The 21,587-nt window shown below is 38.8% G+C and overlaps 1 long non-coding RNA gene across 1 annotated transcript; it reads left to right on the top strand.

Annotated features, from left to right (window-relative positions):
* Window positions 1–10,451: 10,451 nt before the first annotated feature.
* LOC134159037 (uncharacterized) lies at window positions 10,452–20,591 on the top strand. The gene is made up of 3 exons (XR_009963002.1): window positions 10,452–10,515; window positions 19,999–20,064; window positions 20,345–20,591. It is a non-coding gene; the product is annotated as an uncharacterized LOC134159037 (long non-coding RNA).
* Window positions 20,592–21,587: the final 996 nt, after the last annotated feature.

The raw sequence follows: 21,587 nt of genomic DNA, 5'->3' as shown, positions 1-21,587 counted from the left end.
CTCTGGTCAGCATGACCCTGTATGCATACCTGTATGACTATGAGCCAGCATCTGCAAGGTGCTCATGTTTCTCCTGTGCTCCGTCCTGTCCATTCTCTGGTGGTTTCACAAGAAGAGTTTTGCATAACCGCCCTCACCAGCAGCGGTCAAAAACACCAGCAGATGGAGAAAAGACTGGAAACAGCAGGGTCCAAATTATCTGTTTATTTGCGAACGTTCTCTAAGTGCAGTTTCCTGAAGGAGGAGGCGACTTAGGTCACTTCAACTCATTAGTTGGGAAACAACAAAGTCATTGGTGGGATTATTTACACATGTCGGATCTAATAGTACATTTTAACAGTGTACAGCTATTAAAAGGATTTGTCCCTCTGTATGGGTTAGGTAGTGTTCAGTTCTTGGTTACAAAATAAAAAAAATTATGTCCAGAGATTCACCTTCTAATAAATAACTCTATATTAGCCAATTTACATAGTACTTTTCTGAAAAGAATTTACATTTAAGATCAGCTAAACATGATATGCAGAAGGAAAATACCACCCAGCTAACAGGTACCTATATTCCCACTCCTCTAGGAAAGTCCTCTGGTAAATCTTGGACAGGGAATATCCAAGTACTTCTTACTTTGCTAGAACTGACCAAGCAAAAAAGGAGAAGCACTGCTACTATTATAAAGGTGTAATTTTCTATATACACTGGAAGCATGATAATGATGATGTTTTCTTAATTGTTAATCCTTTGAAATTATTCTTCCTAGAAACACTTTTCCCGTATCAAAGCTTGTACAGTTTGACGTAAAGTGGGACAACCTTCTTAACCTTCAGCCCTGCAGAGAAGGACTTTGGGGTGTTGTTTGATGAGAAAATGAACATGGGCCGGCAGTGTGCGCTTGCAGCCCAGAAAGCCAACTGTATCCTGGGCTGCATCAAAAGAAGTGTGACCAGCAGGTCGAAGGAGGTGATCCTGCCCCTCTACTCTGCTCTTGTGAGACCTCGTTTGGAGTATTGTGTGCAGTTCTGGTGTCCTCAGCATAAAAAGGACATGGAAATGTTGGAACAAGTCCAGAGGAGGGCCATGAGGATGATCAGGGGACTGGAGCACCTCCTGTATGAAGACAGGCTGAGAAAGTTGGGGCTGTTCAGCCTGGAGAAGAGAAGGCTGCGTGGAGACCTCATAGCAGCCTTCCAGTATATGAAGGGGGCCTTTAAGGATGTTGAGGAAGAGCCCTTCATTAGGGACTGTAGTGGTAGGACAAGGGGTAATGGGTTCAAATTTAAACAGGGGAAGTTTAGATTGGGTATAAGGAAGAAGTTCTTTACTGTAAGGATGGTGAGACACTAGAATGGGTTGCCCAGGGAAGTTGTGAATGCTCCACCCATGGCGGCATTCAAGGCCAGGTTAGACAGAGACTTAGACGACATGGTTTAGTGAGAGGTGTCCCTGCCCATGGCAGTGGGGTTGGAACCAGATGACCTTAACGTCCTTTCCAACCCTAACTATTCTATGATTCTATAGTAATAATAAATATTGGCTACCAAGTTTGGAACCATTCTCTGGGGTGATACCACTGGCTAATAGGTACAAGTAACTGTCCCAGGTGCTGCAGAAAAATGTCTCATGTTCCTACTACCACTCTTATATGAATATAAGAGTGGGTCTTCTGGAGCAAGTGCAGCATGCCACAACATATCAGTCTATGGTCAAGGGTTGGCTTACACAATGTCAACAGATATGTACAGTTCAATTCCCTGCTTTTATTTCCATTTTCAGCTTTTTATTTGGACCATCCTGTACCATTCTTCATATCACATATTCCTTTCTTCTCATTTTAGAAATAGGCTTTGATATAAAGCTGCTCATGAATTCTGTTTCTGAAGATGATTGAAGGACATCCTCCTTACATAACTATTTTCTTAATTGGAAGCATTTGTTATATGTCATATTTCCATATACTTCTCCTCGTATACAAGTCTGTCATTCCAGAGCTGAAAAACAACTGCTTCTAATTCCAGGACTGAAAAACAGCTGCTGCTACTTCCTTTAATATAAACTGTAAAAATCAGACAATTCTTGTCAAGAAGTACTCTAAGTTAACTTCAGTCACTTTGTCTTTATCAGTTTCAGATCACAAAGAAATTCAGCTTAGCAAAATTTTCCTTTTCTAGATATCACATTGAAGTTTGACTGCTAGTAGTTAAACACCCAGCTCTGATAACTATCCATACCCAATTTTTATTGTCCTTCAGCCTTAGTTGATTTGATTGACTTTGGTTTAGTTGAGGAAGATGATGACAGTGAAGAAAGAGGCTGTAAGAATATGTAAGCCAAAAAAGTTACATTCTATTCAGTTTTTATAGGCAGCTCAAATCCTTCTAAGAGTGGGAACTGTCAAAAACCAAAATGACAGAAGGCCAATATCTCCTCTGTCTGAAGATCCTTATAGCCCTGTTTCTGCTTCTGTTTGTTAAGCCGTATAAACTGTGCTTGTGTATTTAGATTGTTTATATTTCTCAGATCTCTGCAAAAAAACCCACACTCCCTCTGCTTTCCCTATGTTGATTCTTACAGGGAAAATTGCTTTGTTGCTGTTGAATTGTTAACTGTCACACTTGTCATGAACATGATGGATAGCTGAGTATGGCTGTACTAAAAATTCCTATGTTCTCATATACTGAAAGGGGTAAAGAAACCGTATTGCCCAATGGATCATTGAGGGCATGAACAGATACTTTTTTTTTTATTTTACATCTCTCTAGGTGCCTTTTGTATTGTGATACATTTATGGATGAAGATGAATATATGAAAGCTCCAGTCTCCATAAAGTGTCCAGTCTAGTTGTACTCAGTTTTCCACTGCAGCAACGCAGTTGCAGCCTGTACATTTTCATTGCTACTGCAATGACCAGGATGACTAAGGATATTCTTTTGCTTTAGCTAGCCTTCAATAGATATGAATGCACTTAGAGACAGAATAAAAACCTCTGCCATGAAACAAAGAAGACTTTTTTTCTGTACTGGAATAATAATAAAAAAACAACTATATAAAATGAGCACTAAATGCATGCTGGATGAGTATTAATTGAATATTTTGTAAAAGAAATGTGTCAGGTGCTGAGAAATCATGTCAAACATATCAGTCTCCTAAAATACTCATTCTGTGGAAACTTCTGAAAAATACTGTATAATATTTGGGGTTTTACTGTGAAAAAAATTCTATCAGCCAGGCTTTTCAATAGACCTACACAAACAAATTACTGGCTAGTCTTTTAAACTGAAAAGAAGGAAACAATCTTCTCTCTGGTAATGGATTAAGGTTATCTGCCCATCTCTCTCCTCCACATATTTTCTTTCTCAACAGATAATAGTCACCAATACACTGGAAAAAATAAGTGGAAAGGAGGAAAAAACTCTTTAGTTCAGATATTTTTATTCTCATCATCCCATTTCACACCCAATTCTCATAGCATATACCAATCACATCATACAGTCAGTCACAATGTCTTTCTTTACCAGAATCTTCTGCAAATGGTACTGGAAACTGATTATAAAAGAGGAGTAATAATGTCCGGGATTCTAAAGCTTGATTGGTGATCTCATTAGGAAGGCTTAGGGATGACTTCTCTTGTTGCTATCTAAGGCAAAATTTTTACATCAGAAATTCACAAAAGCCAACACAAAAGATAGGTTATTTAGAACTAAATGGGCTCAGTGCAAACACTACACCAGCAATCTGACAACTATACTAGATTTCTTAAAAAAATCTTCTATATCTAGGAGTCACTAATTTCTGTGTAACACCAATGAAAACACTGCTTTTCAGAAGGCACTTGGCATACTGAATTGCTGAAACACCAAATAAAAGTTATTTTGGTCTACAGAGACATCATCTGTCACCTGCAAATGAATACGAAATGACCCACCAACATTGTTGTTAAGTGTATTAAGTACAGTTATACAACAGGGCCCTCTTGCACACCCAGATATTTGTTTCAGATCCTATTGCAATTCCCTTTTCTCTTGTCAGCCAAAAAAAACTCAAAAAAACACAGGCTGGAGAAGAAACAATAATACCCATCAAAGAGAAATTTGACAATTTTTTTTTTATTAATCCAAGAAACATTTATGAGACATGCAGATTGGCTGTGAACATTCTTAGAATTCGCGAGAGCTTTCTGAATGCTCTGGATGTGTTATGCAAAGATGACAGATTGTTTACATTGGCTGTTCAGTTCAACTGTTCTTACAACATTTCTGTTCCTTTACTGCCTGACAAATTTATTAGCAGCAGAATAGTTACTAAAAAATAGGAAATAATACATTAATGAAATATCAGAATTTACAAAATGTCTACTGAAAGCATAATGAGCCTTAGCTCAGCTACCCAGTATTCAAAAATGCCACACCTAGATCTCTAAATGAAAAAAATCACCTTGTCATTTAAGCAGATCTTATGACTCATCAAAATACAGTTTAATGTCCTAAGTGAATGTATATTCATATTAAGGGATGTGTTTGTATATAACATAACACAATTTTGCTTGAACATGCTAGGTCTTGAAAGTTCTGTTTCTTCAAGGAGGCACACTTTGGATAAACTTTCCTCAACAAAATTCTGTGTTGTATAAAACAAATAGGTGCAAACACAAAATTAGCTTGAAGGGGTCGTTTGGTTATTTCTTTCTCAGAATCAAATAAAAAAAGCTGCACTGAGAGTAGCAGCATCCTGGTGTGAGCACCACATGCTTATTCTCAACCAGTTTGTTTTGTCAAAACCTAAAATCATAGGAAAAAGGTATCACACAAGGACCAGTAACAACAGAAAGGCCAGGCTCCAATTTCGGTTAGCCTTCTTTTGTATAATACTTAAACCCATTTTGTTGAAGTGGGACAATCAGCAGAGTCTTTGTCAACTAATTAATAGCTCCAGAATTTCCTGTGCAGGAATAAAGAGAAAGCAGTGAAGGAAGCAGGGGCTGTAGACACAGTAATCTCTGGAACTGTGAGAGAACTGCAGCAAGCCTGCCCCCTTTCTTGTAGCAGAGAGAATATCAATTGTGGTAACACGGAAGTCTGTGGTCTGTGATTAAAATACGTATATCTAGGCATGGGAAGTTGTTGTGGTTTAAGCCCAGCAGGCAACCCAGAACCACCCAGCCACTCGCTCACTCCCTCCCCCTTCTTCCTCCGCTCCTGGAGGAATGGGGAGGAGAATCAAAAGAATGTAACTCCCACAGGTTGAGATAAGAAGCCAAGCGTTCATAGAGACGTTGCTTTTCTATCCTTCGATGTTGGCTCTTCCTATCATTGTGAAGCAGAATTCACCAAGATTGTTCACCCACTAATAGGGAACGTGAGCTGGGATTGGACCGTTGTGAGACAGGTTAGTTTTACCCTACTGATGATGTGTTGTTGCAATAGTGATCCTGCTCAGTATGAGAGGAACTGCCGGTTCAGAACCCTGGTGCATGCGCTTGGCTGAGGAGCCACTGGCGCGAGGCTACCATCTGCGGGCTTATGACTGAACGCCTCTAAGTATCCTGCCTAGATGCTTGTTGTGCTATTGCATCATCGGTCACTTGTGATTGACCCAGGAGATGACAGTCTTGTTCAGAATGCGTGGGTGAAAGTCTTCCTGAATCTTTGTTAGCGATGAGAGGCCTTCCTCATGGGAGAAGGAAAACTCCTATCTTCAAACCCGGGCTGATGGAGCTCGCCTAGCCTTGTATGGTCTTCCATCAAAGAGAAGGACATTCTTACAAAACCTACGATTTGTGGACTTTGCTGTCGCCATCCTAGCTAACTGGGCCATGGCAGTTAAACCTCAGGTTTAAAGGTTGGGGCCAGTTCTGCGCAAGCTGTGCTTTACCTAAAAAATCCACTGCGCACGCTGGAAGGGCTCACTCTCACTTGTCTGTATGGACAGATGAGGGTCGAAATGGTTGGTGACAAGGTGCATGGGTAGCTGCAGATCCAACTTTGCATGCAGGCGGGCCAGCGCATGGGTAGGTCAAGTTAGCTCAGGAGTTGACAGTCACGGTCGGACACTTCCTGATTGCCTAAGCACCCTTTTTTTTCCAACCAGATTTGCATATCCCACATGCCCTTGGTCATCGTGCTTGTAGTAAGCGTGGTTAAAGCCCTTCCCAAATCTTCGCTCGCAAAGCCAAGCCATCAATTTAGGTATAACACAAACCACTACTGCCACCACCAACAATAATAATAAGGGAGATAGCAAGGGAAGAGAATACAACCGCTCACCACACACCGACCGATACCCAGCCTGACCCAAGCATTGATCTAGCCCTTCCCAGTGACTCCCCCAGTTTATATAGTGGGCATGACGTGCTGCAGTGTGGAATACTTCTTTGGTTAGTTTGAGTCAGGTGTCCTATCTCTGCTTCCCCAATGCTTCCCCTCCTCCCTGGAAGAGCATGAGGCTTAGAAAGTCCTTGGTCAGACTAAACATTACTGAGCAGCAACTAAAAACATCAGTGTTATCAGTGTTGTTCCCAGGTTGAAAGTCAAAAGTACAGTGCTGAACCTGCTACTAAGAAGGAGAAAAAATGACTTCTACTGCTGAACCCAGGACAGAAGTATAGAGAAAATTGTCTGGTACAAGTCAGTAAGAAAATATTCTATAAAAATTGTTTCCTGAAGCAAAGAGGTTGATAATTCTGTGGAAGCAACTTTGGGGAACATAACTCTGGCTGTTTCTTTATAGCCTCATGCAATTTCATTGAATCCTAAATTTTCCTACAAGGTATTCTGTGTATCTGTATCGACAGAAGAATTCTTCAAGGAAAAAGATAGCATTCTGCATGTTCTCATGCAAGTTGAGCTGCAAGTGTAAGTTTGCCAATTAGGAAATCAGTACCAAGTCTGATATACACATAACCTAGGCTTCATTACAGAAAGCTTTAAGAACAAAGTCCCAACATGTTCGTTCCTATTTTTAACTGTCATTCAGATGTATACGTAGTGGGTTGACCCCAGCTGGATGCCAGGTGCCTCCCAAATCCTTTCTATCACTCCTCTCCTCAGATGGACACAGGAGAGAAAACCTGAAAAGTTTGTGGGTCAGATAAGGACACAGAGGCATCACTCAACAGTTACCATCATGGGCAAAATATGCTCAGCTTGGGGAAATTAGTTTAATTTATTACCAATCAAATCAGAGTATGGTAATGAGAAATAAAATCTAAATCTTAAAACACCTTCTTCCCATCCCCCCTCCTTCCCGGACTCAAGTTCACTCCTTAGTTCTCTACCTCATCCCTATCAGATGCAGAGGGCAACAGAGAAGAATGGAGGTTATGATCAGTTCATCACATGCTGATCCTGCCCTCATTCCATCTGAGGGAGAGGACTTGTCACACTCTTCCCCTGTTCCAGCATAAGTCCTTCCATGGGGTGCAGTCATTCAGGAACAGACTGCTCCAGTGTGGGTCCCCTGCAGGTTTACAGCCTCCTTCAGGCATCCCCCTGCTCTGGCCTGGGGTCTTCCATGTGCTGCAGGTGGAGATCTGCTCCACCATGGCCCTCCATGGGCTGCAGGGGCACAGCTGCTTCGTCATGGGCTCCATCACAGGCTGCAGAGGAATCTCTGCTCCAGAGCCGGGAGCACCTCCTGCCCTCCTTCTGCACTGACCTTGGTGTCTGCAGGGCTGGTTCTCTCACATATGCTCACTCCTCTCTCTGGTTGCAATTGCCACAACTTTTCAGTAACTGTTCAGTAACTTTTTCACCTTGCATTAGCACCATCAGACACAGGGGAAGTTTTCAGCAGCTTCTCACAGAAGCCACCCCTGTAGATCTCCCACTACCAAAACCTTGCTACACAAACCCAATAAAGTATAAAATGGAAACAACACAGCGGGTGCCTCCAAAGTAAAAAGAAACAAAGAAAAAGGAAAATTACCACACAGGCAATATTTCACTGTACTTATGCTGGTTGGCAGTGTAGATGCTTGGTTAGACTGACGTTAATTATATCACTGTTGTGCAGAATCTCTAATATTTTGTACTTTCTGTATCTTATAGTTAGTAACTTTCTAAACATTTGTGTGTGACTTGCTTCTATTATTTTTTTCTTCTGAGAGAACTTCTAATCCATTTGCAGCACTACAAGCTTGTCAGTATGCATGTTGAGGTTCAGTAACTATGCTTGCCTTTATTTTCAGCCATTGAAGATGTGTTACAGAAGAGAATTGGGGATAAATAGCATCTCCAGTTCGAAGTACCTAAAACACTCACTTTGCTCCAGGAATGCTGTTACTCTCTCAGTTCAGTCTTTTCATTCAATTCTGAGAAAAAAAAAACAAACAAATAAACAAATAAACAAACAAACCTCCAAGATAATTTACTTTTTGCACTTATTTGTTTTATACAACACAGAGGCGCAAGTGAGGTTTATTTAGGATGCCTCAGACTGCCATAGCCCAGTACTGATCCAGCTGATTTTGGCTGAAATGAAGAAGGGACACACCAGAGGAGAAACTCCTACAGTAGATATATAGCAATTGGCCACAGGTAGGTTGGGGGTAATAAACTGCTAAAGAGTCTGTAGACAGAAAAGGGTAGCCATATATTATTTAAAATCACCTCAAACAGGAGAGGAAAACACAGCTGTAAGAGTTAAGCTCTTCTAGAAGAGCATATCTGTTGACAGTTAGGCTTCAGTACTTATTTCCTGGCTCATTGTCTTTCATTTCTTCTCTGCTTTGGATGAAATAAACCAAAACTTCAGATCTTCTGTGGAAAACAGAACAAGTCAGGGAATTTTCATTTTCTAAACAGACATAAATGCACAAACTTTTATTGGTTATTTGTTAGTGCATGCTCTGAATTTGAGGAATCCTGTCTGAATGTATGATTTGGTAACTTGGCTCTGCTCTGAGAGCCAAAATTGTGAAGCTGACTTTGCGTGCCTAGAGAGCAATTGTTTTTTGGTTGCGTAATATATCAGAGACACAACATGGAGAATTGCTGAAATATGCAGTTGTCTGTAAAATAGACAGAATTGATGCTCTTGAAACAAGCAAATTAGTCCAACCCAAATTTCTAAGAACAGTTGGACAAAAATTTTGGCAGATCTAAGTCCGAAATTTTTTTTTAAAAAAGGAAATGCCCCTAAAAAATCTAAACAAAACCACCACCACCACCAAACTCACAAATTTGCTTTAGAATCAAAGGTCCCAATACCAGTAATCCAATAATAAGGATGTGGTTTGGAAATTGGGAATTCTAGCTATTGTAAAGAACAGCAAAAAGCCCTGAACTTTCTCAAGAAAGAGATGGTCAGATTGTACCAAGCTTCAGTTTGTTTGCAATGCTGTTTAATGCTTGTATAAACAGACTGTCCCGTAATAACTGTGCTAACTCCACTTGGCAAGTGGCAGTTCATGCCTGCATCTAGCATAATAAATGCTTCATTTGAAGAGGATTATCTCCTCCCTCTCCTCTTCAGCTTTGCCTGAACAAAGCAGGAGGTGGAGAGAAGGAGGGGGAGAAGGGTTTATCATGCAACACTTCACACCTGCCAGGTAAGTAATAAATGCTGCATTCCAGAGGGATTAGCATAGTAGTTCTTGCTTGGAGCATAATAAAATATTTTCAGACACTAGACCAAGCACTTGGGACTGAAGTCCAGACAGGGTTCTGCTATTTATTATTTCTTATATACCCACTTCATTTGTATGTTTTCTCAGTAAATCAATAGAATAGAAATAGAAAAAACTGAGTTTCTGGATGTGTTTGTGTCATGAGAAATACTGAGCATGTTGATAGGAACCAGTGATAATGAAATAACATTTTATGATTTAAAAATAGATATTTCACAAAAGGAAAGAAGGAAGCAGAGGGATCTTCATGAAGCCCCCATTGCGTACAATGAGTGGCTCTTGAACTCAAGACATTTTGGAGAAAGTTCATGCTATTTAGTGTGATAGTATCTTCAGAGTGCAATTCAGCAGCATGTGACGTGCTCTGTCTGCATCTGACTTTTGTGGTCATGCTTGTGTTTTTCTGATCTTCCCATTGTATTTTAATACTTAGAAAAGTATAAAACCTGATATATATTTGGGTATTATATTTTAGTTATTCTGTCCAGAATTGTTTTTTGGGGAATTGAAGAAGTAGGTCTAATCTGAGCAAAGGGGACGAAGAGAGACCCTGAAAACTCCAAACAATGGGAAGAACAGGGTCTCTTGTTCTCTACATATCTTTTTTTCAGATTTTCTGTTACATTGTTCGATGTAATATGAAGATAGCATTACAGCTGTATTATATTAGTGATGCCTTTCTCCATATTCACTTGAAGACAGACATCCAAGTAGATGACAGGCAAGAAACCAAAGGGCACCTCAAGCGATTCCAGATGCCTGTGTTTATCTACCTGAATCATGCTCTACATTGGTACATGTAGTAGGTTTTAGATTGAATTCCTGTTTTTCCCCAGGCTTCTAATACAGGAAAATAAATAACAGATCCCTCCTCTTCAAGACAGCTGCAGCTAAAAGAGGTAATCTATTACCTTTCTTCCACCAAGGGTGAATAGACTTTTATTCTCCTTATTCAAAGATGTAGTATGAAACTACATGGACTACATACAGTGTGAAACTGAGGGACGGGGGTAGATCAGTTGATGTCATCTACCTGGACTTGTGTTCAACACTGTCCCACACAACATCCTTGTCTCTAAATTGCAGAGACATCAATTTGATAGGTGGACCACTCAGTGGATAAAGAAATGGCTGGATGGCTGCACGCAAAGGGCTGTGGTCAATGGCTCAATGTCCAGCTGGAGACCAGCAACAAGTGATGTCCCTCTGGGATCAGTGTTGGGAACGGTCTTGCTCAACATCTTGTTGTTGACATGGACAGTGGGATTGAGTGCACCCTCTGCATGACACCAAGCTGTGTGGATCGGTTGATACGCTGGAGGGAAGGAATGCCATCCAGAGGGACCTCGACACACTTGTGAGGTGGGCTGATGCCAACCTCATGAAGTTTTTCCATGCCAAGTGCAAGGTCCTACACCTGGGTTGGAGCAATCCCAGGCACAGGTACAGGTTGGGCAGAGAAGAGATTCAGAGCAGCCCTGTGGAGAAGGACTTGGGGGTGCTGGTTGATGAGAAAATGAACATGGGCCGGCAGTGTGCGCTTGCAGCCCAGAAAGCCAACCGTATCCTGGGCTGCATCAAGAGAAGCGTGACCAGCAGGTAGAAGGAGGCGATCCTGCCTCTTTGCTCTCATGAGACCTCACTTGTATTGTGAACAGTTCTGGTGTCCTCAACATAGAAAGGACATGGAACTGTTGGAACAAGTCCAGAGGAGGGCCACGAGGATGATCAGGGGACTGGAGCACCTCCCATATGAAGACAGGCTGAGAAAGTTGGGGCTGTTCAGCCTGGAGAAGAGAAGGCTGCATGGAGACCTCCTAGCAGCCTTCCAGTATATGAAGGGGGCCTTTAAGGATGCTGAGGAAGAGCTCTTCATTAGGGACTGTAGTGGTAGGACAAGGGGTAATGGGTTCAAATTTAAACAGGGGAAGTTTAGATTGGGTATAAGGAAGAAGTTCTTTACTGTAAGGATGGTGAGGCACTGGAATGGGTTACCCAGGGAAGTTGTGAATGCTCCATCCCTGGCAGCATTCAAGGCCAGGTTGGACATAACCTTGGGTGAGATGGTTTAGTGTGAGGTGTCCCTGCCCATGGCAGTGGGGTTGGAAGTAAATGATCTTAAGATCCTTTCCAACCCTAACTATTCTATGATTCTATGAAAGCACGTAACATCATCAGGCTTGGTGGCAGTCTCAGACACAGGACAGCTGAGTGATTCCCCTCACTGGAGAGGTCTCAGCTAGGCTTCAATTACTCCCTTCAGTAGAAAACTACCTCAGGAGCTCATAAATTTGAAGTGACTATGTTTTACTGTTAGAGTCATAGCATCATAGAAAGGTTTTTGTTGAAAGGGATCTTTAGAAGTCATCTAGTCCAACTTCCCTGCAATGAGCAGGGTCTCTTTCCACTTAATCAAGTTTCCTCAGAGTTCCATCCAGCCTGACCTTGAATGTTTCGAGGGATGGAGCATCTACTACCTGTCTAGAAAGCCTGTTCCAGTGTTTCACCACCCTTATCTTAAAAAATTTCTTCCTTATATCTAGTTTGAATGTACCCTCTTTTAGTTTAAAATCATTAGCCCTTGTCCTATCACTACAGTTCTATTAAAAGTCTGTCCCCATCTTTCTTAAAAGTGTTTTTTAAGTAAAGTATTTGAAGTACTGAAGCTGCAATAAGGTCTCCCTGGCGCCTTCTCACCTTCTGGATAAATCCTGACTCTCTCAAGTCTCTTACTCTTTAGAGATAGCCAAACAATTGTTTCTGTCTAGACATGATAAAGTGCCAGGGCTCTGTTAAGGTCTGTTACAGGTCAGTAAAGATGAAATCTGAATAGGTAAACCATGTGAAAGGACTTTTCATGTCACTTTGTAAAGGTGTAGGAGAGACTATAAATGAAACCTTTTATCATGAAAATCTGGACACAATATGCTGAAGCCCAAATTCAAAATAATCAATGGATTTTGTTTGGTTTTCTGGTTTGTGGTTTTGGGTTTTTTTGTTTTGTTTTGGGGTTTTCTTGTTGTTTTTGTTTTTTCCATTTTAGTGCCTTCTTGCACAAAATTAGAAAAGAGAGAGGTACAACAAAGACAAAACAATAAATAGGAAAACCTTTTGCTGTCTTTAACATCCTCCTTTTAATTAGCTAGACAGGGAAGTGATATCTTGTTATCTAACATGCCTACTAGTAGAGGAATGTTTCAGCAAGGAATATCACTATGTAAATTACAACTACCCTTAACTTTGCTGAACGTTTGCTGGGTCTCTTAAATTGAGCCACTGTAAACAGGTAACAATTTTATGATGTTGTCATGCCTGAAGGAATATATGGAGGACCATACATCCCTTCAAGTTTCTAATTGCCTTGCCAAACTGACTGTGTGGTCTTTTACCTAACTAGTGAAAAGAGGCATTATTTATACTTGATACATATTTATTTTTAAAACCATAATTCTTGATAGGTAGGTCAATAATTCTACCTGCTATGGCAAAATTAGTGGAGTGTATCATAAAATACTACATTGTTGCTGTGATTTACCTACTCACTATCATTCTATCTGGGAAGCAGAAAGCATTCTAGTGGCCAGTTCAAACACTAATATTGGTTATTGTAATTTTGTTTTCTTTCAAAAAAGAAAGTAAAGAAACCCAAACAGTAGATAACCTAGTATATAAATACAGAATAATAAATACCCTAAGAAAAATTTTAATGCTAATTGTCCTGTCTCTTCCTTTCCAAAAATGCTCAGGGAAGTCTAGCTAGTACACCGTGTTACCAAAGTCCATAGTGTAGGCAAGTGTTCCCAGAATTCATAGTAGAGTGCTGGTAATGTGTTCTCACTGTACAGAACATGAATAAAAAGACAATCAAAAAACAGACTCAGAAAATACAAAAGGTTCTGGGAGGCAGAGTAGAGTGAAACACACAAAGTTTATTTCTTTTGCTTTTGTTTATCTCATTTTGTTCTCTAAATTCAGTGTTAGTGAGGAGACAGGCAAATTGTGTTGCTGTTTGCAATAACTGTAAATGAAAGTGAATTAAAAGAAGGCCTGGCTATTATACTATCAAGTTTGTGAAACTTCACTTTCTGAAAAGTGAGGATGGGTAAAAATACAACATTTAGGCAGTATAAGAGAAATTACAGATGAATATAGGTCTCTACTGGATCCTTTAGCTAAAATCATAGAATCATAGAATAGTTTGGGTTGGAAAGGACCTTAAGATCACCTAGTTCCAGCCCCACTGCCATGGGTGGGGATGCCACACACTAAACCATGTCGCCCAAGGCTCTGTCCAATCTGCACTTGAACACTACCAGGGATGGAGCATTTACCACTTTGGACAACCTGTTCCAGTGCCTCGCCACCCTCACTGTAAAGAACTTCTTCCCTATATCTAACATGAATTTCCCCTGTTTAAGTGTAAACCCATTACTCCTTGTCCTGTCACTACAGTCCCTGATGAAAAGTCCTTCTCCGGCACCCTTGTAGGCCCCCTTCAGATACTGGAAGACTGCTAGGAGGTCTCCATGCAGCCTTCCTTTCTCCACGCTGAAGAGTCCCAATTTTCTCAGCCTGTCAAAATAGAGTTTGTGAGGAAGAAAGAATGCACAGGGGGGTATGATCAAAGAAGTAATGTGGGCAGATGATTTAAGATAATATTTTAAACTGCATGTTAGAAGATCCATAAATTATAATGGAAACTTAAGTAATGCCAATAAATAAAAGATTATACTACATAAAGTGTATGATGTCAAGGTCTGATTGGATGAAAACCAGTGTCAGAAATACTTTGCTCACGAACCCTGGAGTGAAATTAAGATGCAAGTGAGGTCAAGTACAGCAATCGGTCAGTTTGTTTGTTATAAAAAATAAGTCTTAAAAAAAAGATTATTATTCTAAAAAAAGATAGCAATAGGACAGATCAGAAAAAAGGATAGAAATTAAACAAGAATTTGGAATGAAAAGAGAGATAGTGACCACTGTGGCTCCAGTGGCATCATAAGGGTCTGTAGTTGTTGCCTTTGGTGGTAGTTGGCCCCCTGGCGATTAACTTTTTTCCCATTTATTATGTTTTAGGAGGAAGTACCCCTGTTCTTAATGTAACTTACTACACATTTTTGGTGGCTCACTTACATTCAGTTTCACTGGTCTTGCAGATAGCTTTTCAACTCTGCATGTCTGTCAGCAGTCCTTGAGATAACGGACAGCAATTCCTCACACTAATCCTCAAGACAATGACCAGTGGAGTTGTATTTCACACCCATCTTTGAAACAGTGGACCTCAGCTCCTTATACCAATCTTTGAGACAATGGAGATTGGAGTTTGATTTCAGTTCAGTCTCTCACATATGAACACAGCGCAGCCAGATGATAAGACAACAGAGTGTTAAAAAGTAATAGCATGGAGGAAGAAGAGACAGGTTATGATAGCTTGTATGCATTCTAAGTATTTTTCAAAGAAGAGAAAAGCCATTAATGATAGATCTATAATAAAGGCCTTTAAGCACTGCATGAGATCTTAGAGATTTATCTTCTATAAAATGATGCAGTAGCATGTCATGGCAACCTACATGTTGCCAGATGGGATAAAAGTATGAATTTCAGTTGATTATTAATGAGAGATGAAGGAATAAAAGCCCAGTCAAAGTTTCATATGAAAATCTGGAAGGCATTTTGCAGTTCAGTTCCTCTAAGTCAAAAGATCTGACAGAAGTTACCCTTGAGTACAAGGCTCAACCAATTGATTTTTTAATTTTTTAAAAATGAAACTAAACATTTCCCAGTGCAGAACCATCAGACTTATGTTCTTAGAAATACAAGAACATATGGGTAGAATTTAAAATGTAATGCAGAAGCCATTGTTGCAGACAGTGATAAATGCTAATTAAAAAAAACGCAACAATACCAAAACAAATTACACGCCTCCCTCTCCAAACAAACAAACAAACAAACAAAAAAAAACAAAAAACAAAGGAAGAAAATATGAGATCTAGATGATAAAAATAATGTGAACAAATTATAAAGAACAACAAATTTGCTTTTATTTCTTTGCAGAACTTTTAACGAGTTCATTTTCTTTAGTGCCTCTCAGACTGTTGTCATATATTTATTTCTCCTGTTATTCTAAAGATTCTGTAATAAAAATCCCCACTATGACTAAATGACAGAAGTCACAAAAGTTGGATTTTTTTTTTTTTGTCAGCAGGGTTATGTTAAAGTGTGTTACATCTTACTCACAAGGAACAAGAAACAAAACCAAGCATTAACCTTGTCTTGAAGATCTTTAAAAATATCATAGAAAATATAAAGGGGAAATATATACACATATATGGAAATACATATAATAGGACGTAGATATTAGCATGCATGCATACATGCATATATATAAATGCACAAATGCACAACTTTTTAATCCTTTCTCTTGCTGGCTTTTTTTCCTGACAGGATTTACCATGAATTTGTCCAATCAAGGTTTAAACAACTCAAGTCAAGTGTCTCCTGCTTTTTAGCTAAAACCATTAGTGTCCTCATGAATAAGTGATTTTTTTTTTTTTTAATCTTGTCAATAAGCTTACTTTGGTAATTCCATATGTAGGAAGGACATTGTAATTGGTGATGGTACCCTTAGTCTATATTTGTGAATTAGTTGCTGCTATATGGGATATATTTGCAGAGATTAATTATTATCTTTTGTGGTGGAAGATGGAGATCTCTGCAATTCAAATAAATCATTCATTATTGAGTTCATTAAGTGTTCTTCTGTCCTAGTGCAAAGCAAAACTTACTTGTTGAATGACAGCTTGGAGTCTCTGCTTGTGAAGAACATGATGACATCTATTTTACAAGCCCCTTTGACTTAATTTTATCTGATAAGTTCCTTGTTTTATCCTTACAACCATCAGAAATACATCTCATAATCATCTTTCTCTTTATTTAATCAAAGTTTTAAGTGGCAAAATAGTACATGATGTCTCCTTGCATTCAAATGCCAATAATTCTCCAAGACAAAAAAAAAAAAAAAAAAGAAATTTTTCATTTATTAAGTCAGCCTAAAGTTATTTTATTATTATTATATATTAACATCAATGAATATAATGCACCTGTGTAGAGAAATATTGAATTACTGCTCTTCCAATCTAGTAGTCCAGCAAAACCAGTAAAATAACAGCCTTATTTACAAAAACCTCTGTGGTCTCAAAGCATTTTTTGAGCCATGTTAAGGTCTGAGTATAAGATAGATAAGAATGTCTGAAGGGAATTTAACACGTTTTTGAGGTTGTTAATACAGACCAGAGAAATGAAAACCCAACTATGAAAAAAACAGTGGGATTTGGAACATAATATCTTTGGAAAGAAGGGCCAAATATACTGAGAAAAGAAGATTTAACTGGAAGTGGAGAATACATTGAATTAAAAAGAGTAAACTCATGGAATGAAAAAGCAGAATTTTAACAAAAGGGAAAAAAAAAAAAAGCCAAAACAAAACAAAAACAAAAAAGAAGAAAAGAAGGCCTGTGAGGATTAGAGACTGAATTGTTGAGAATACAGAAAAAGAGAAAGAGCTTAAGCTGGGGGAAAAACAGTTCCACTAGTGGAGAGAACAAGGTGTTGAGGTAAGTGGCAGGGAAGTAAGGCAACACATGACTGCTGGTGGCAGCCTGGAAAGGAGCAGGAGGAATGCTGGCAGGCAGAGGCAACCGAGAGTATGATGCTGGAGGTGAATGTAGAAGTAAACAATTGGGCCAAATAGAATGAATGATGGAAGCAGAAAGAAAGTGGTATGTTTTCGTGGGCACCAGCAAAGAACACAGCCATCATCAGGGGCGGGAACGGAAGGTGGCAGTATAGTAAGTAGAGCACTTGATAGATGAAGAGGGAGAGCTACAATATGCTTTGATATCAGTGTTCAGTATTTGCCTGTGTTCAGTCTTTATCTTTTGCCCAATAAAATTATTTTGTTGTCCTTCATACTCAAAAGTAAATTTTCCCCAGGCTCCTCTACCTGTCAGAAATCCTGAAGAAGCTAGTGACCCCCACAGACAGAAATCTTGTGATTTTTATATGACTAGGAAAGATGATTAACCAGGTTATCAATGATATTAGAAGCTTAGAGCTAGTACCATTCAAATGTGTGGGATTTGTCTATGAACTGCTGTACACCTCTCTGCTCTACTTCTCTTCTAGTGAGCACATCCTTGTCATGTGACGTTATTAAATACTGACATAAATATGCAGCACTGCTTCTTGGAATATTTATATGATGACACAGAGCTATTGTAATTATGCGCTTCAGCTTCTCAGTTCCTCTTAGCAGGAAAGAATGACATTTAAAGTAACATTTAAACAAAAAAATAATAATCTAAATTTCCACTTTACATGTAAGACAAAGTAATCATTTGAAGCAGAAAATCTGTAATAAAAATGAAAGGCAAAGAGAGGTTAGGTACACTCACAGATTGGTTCTGTTTGCATTAAAATTCAAATTACTTTCTCTGGTTCTTGAAATCAAATAGTATTAAAAACAAGTTTAGACTGAATTGAAACATTCTGTGTAAACATTCCAATATTTCCTGTATTGTGCCAATCTTTCCAAGTAGTTTAATTTTCAATTGTTATAACAGTGAATACAGAAGAAATGAGTGTTTGGGAAAAGCTTTACCTTTCTGAACACTTCTAATGCCTTTGATGTGTTTAAGGGTATTTAATATTTGCAAAAGGTCTCAAGATGCCAGCAGTAGAAACTAATGTTTTTGCAATTTCATGCAAAGCAACATTTATTATTCTTTAAAAAAAATTAATGATTTTGAGAAAAAAAATTCAATCCCAGATTCCCCAATTTTATCTTATACATTTTTTTTTTCCTCGCAGTTTTTGCAATGGACAGAAATCATAGTTTTACAGTGATACATTCTGCCTGTGAGTAATCAGGAAGCTTGTAACTATGCAACTAAATCCTCATTATTGTGTTTCTTTCTTTTTAGAAGAAATTAAACACACTACTAAAAACAACAGCATTCTTAGTGGATAATAGATAAATCAAATTACATTTTGCTTTACATATGTCTGTATTATTTGGGATATTTTGGAGGAGTAATTAATTTTGTTCATACATCAGTACATTAGATATTACCTTCTTTGACCTTATGCATTTCCATTTCCACAAAATAACAGTCCTGACTGGCATGTTACTGTATGCAAAATACTTGGATGTCTCTTCCATTTTACACAGAACTGCAAATGTCACATTCAGAGTTCAAATGGATTCAGTAATCTTCGATATTATTCAAGATTGTTTAGCAGGTTGTCAGAACAATACAAGCAGAATTCTTCAGTTAATCAAAATATTGCATTTCTTTTCTATTCAACTAGAATAAAATGAATGAATGAATAAATAAATAAACCCCAAGCAACACTTACCTTTGCTGCTACCCTGCTGAAATCGGCACCTGCATGTAGAATAGCTTGAAGCCATAATGTGCAAATAATAATAAATGAAGTAGCAGTTTAAATACTCTATATCATGACTTTCAATGAGGGTCAACATCTATAAAATTATATGGACTCCAGCTTGGAATTTGCTCGACTTCCATAGTGTTTTGTAGTACCAAAGAGGCCATGACAATAAAAGATTTCCCTCCATCTGAAAGTGACCAGAAGACTGAAGCTGAAGTACCTGCTATGGCAAAATGCAATTCTCTGGTATCTTATTTTAGTAGCTACAAATTGTTTAATTCTGCATCAAAGCTACAGTAGTTTCTTTCTCAATGTGATAAATTTAATTCAGGTGTCAGTGAAAATCTTCTGGCCCTATGCTTCAGGCAGAGCTGTTGGTTATTTCTTCGCCTTTGAGTATAATCATAGGCAGTTATGCTTCCCTTTAGCTGACCCCTGCTTATCTGTATTTTTTTTGTCTTGATATTCCATTAGGGGACTAGCACACCTAACAGATCAGCCAGTTTCCTTCCATGTTATTATTTTCCATTATAGATATATAACCATGTCATTGAAACAATGAAATTGTCACTAATTAGAATGCTTCTTGCAAACAGAACATAAATTATCTGGGCCTGAACTACTGTTTTTGCTTTTAGCAGGAAATAGCCACAGGCTCCAGGGTCCAGGAAAAAAAGAAAACAAAAAAGGCAATCAAAGAGCATAACTTATCTTCCCTGTTATTTTCCTTTCTGTGTAATGTTTTATAAATCAATCACATATTTCCCTATGTTTAAAGTGCAAATAATGATTTAAAAGCCCCTATTACTGTTCTACAGAATCTGTCTTTAAGTGCCGTACACTGCTTGTGGTGGAATGATAAGAGCTTCATCACAGAGAGCCCACATTAGTGCTCTGATTAAAAGTCTCCCTTTTGTCTCCATTTTCAGGACCTTTTTTCCACAATGAACTGCTGTTCTAAGAAATAGCCCTCTGCTGAGATCCCCTTTAAAATTGTAAGTGCTGTATAATGCCATCTATCAGCCAATTGTCTGAGTAAAGTAAAATCTATAACAATAGTCATTAGTAAATTATGTAGAATCTCTTTCTCCTCTCACTTTTGAAACTTGAATTCCTTTGAAAAGCAATTGGTTTTTTGTGCTTTATGTTGGGACTAGGGGAATGTGCTTAGCTGGATTACTGCAAATCACTGTTTTCAAAGCTGAACCTGAAAACAATTCATAACCTTCTGATGATACAGAGTGTTTGTATCTACTCTGCCTTCTCTTTTTTCAGCCTAGCAGCATTCACCCTGTCTCAATTGCTAGTGCAACAAGTTCAGTCTGGGTACTGAATGTAACAATTTGATGACTGTTTCTGTGTTCGGAATGGAGGGGTTCAAAGACTGCAAATAAAACCTAGTGATGTCCCAGTAGGACCTTGCCAACATAAGGATATTTCAGAATACTCTGACTTATGTAGTGTAGATATAATGGGACAATCTGCAGATGGTAATGAGCTAGATGTTGCACTGCTAATTACAACCTAGGCTACCTGTATTTTCCATGAGCTGCAGATGCTATATCTTAACACCCAGTTAAAATAGGATCCATTCCAAGTAAGAAAGAGTTCCAAAGCAAACATGGCACGCAATTTAGCTGGACTACAGAAACATACATTACATATGAAGCTAAGAATTCATTAATAGTCCAGTTAAGATCTTGATGGCCTAATCAATGAATTATTTTTGGTGTGGTTTTGATTATAATAATCATAATCAAAATTATCCAGTTATTACAACTCATTCCCTATAATGATAAAAACTGATACACACAAATCTCACTCTTTCACTGCTCTACTAAAGTTCTCCTCCCAAGTCATGCTTCCAACTGTAGGGAAAGTTGAGGTGAGAATTACAGTATCTGAATATCTTTGCTGAGAGAAGTATACTGTTGATGTTGAGAAGCATGTTGTTGGGAGTGAATCAGGGAAAAACAAGAGGTGGAGCTGTACCAAGGCATCTAGGAGAGGGAGAGGACTGGTTCATGTGAGATAGAAAGGTGCTTAGTGCTGGAGAGTAAATGCAAGACTCTGATGTGCTACTATTCTTGGCCTTGGTTACTATCTGAAGCCTTCCTTGGGGATCATGAGTCAGCTGTGGAAGGTCATGGATGTTTAATTCACATGGAAAGTATTGTGCAGTGGATACTACAACCTTATGGTGGTTCCAGTAGTGACACAATTTTTTCAGTCCCTCATTGTTCTTCAAGAAATGCCTGCACAAATATTGTTTATCAAAGCACATGTTTATTATGAGGTCTGACAGAGATATATCCATATTACCAACCCTTATACAGATTATACTACACCTACATATTACCCATGTAGCTGTAAAACTGTACTTAGTCTCTTCATTACATGTGAGTTTCCTTGTTCAGGAAGACATCTGGAAAGCACCAATGCAAAATCCAAACATGCCCAAACACATAGAGGATGTTTATGGTATGGTGGAGGTAAAAGGACAAGATGCAGAGTTGGG

Source organism: Pezoporus occidentalis, unplaced genomic scaffold (genome assembly GCF_034315485.1).
Source record: "Pezoporus occidentalis ecotype Australia unplaced genomic scaffold, CSIRO_AGI_Poc_V1 ctg14, whole genome shotgun sequence".
Taxonomy (NCBI): Eukaryota; Metazoa; Chordata; class Aves; order Psittaciformes; family Psittacidae; genus Pezoporus; species Pezoporus occidentalis.
This window is presented reverse-complemented; position numbering and strand designations above follow the sequence as displayed.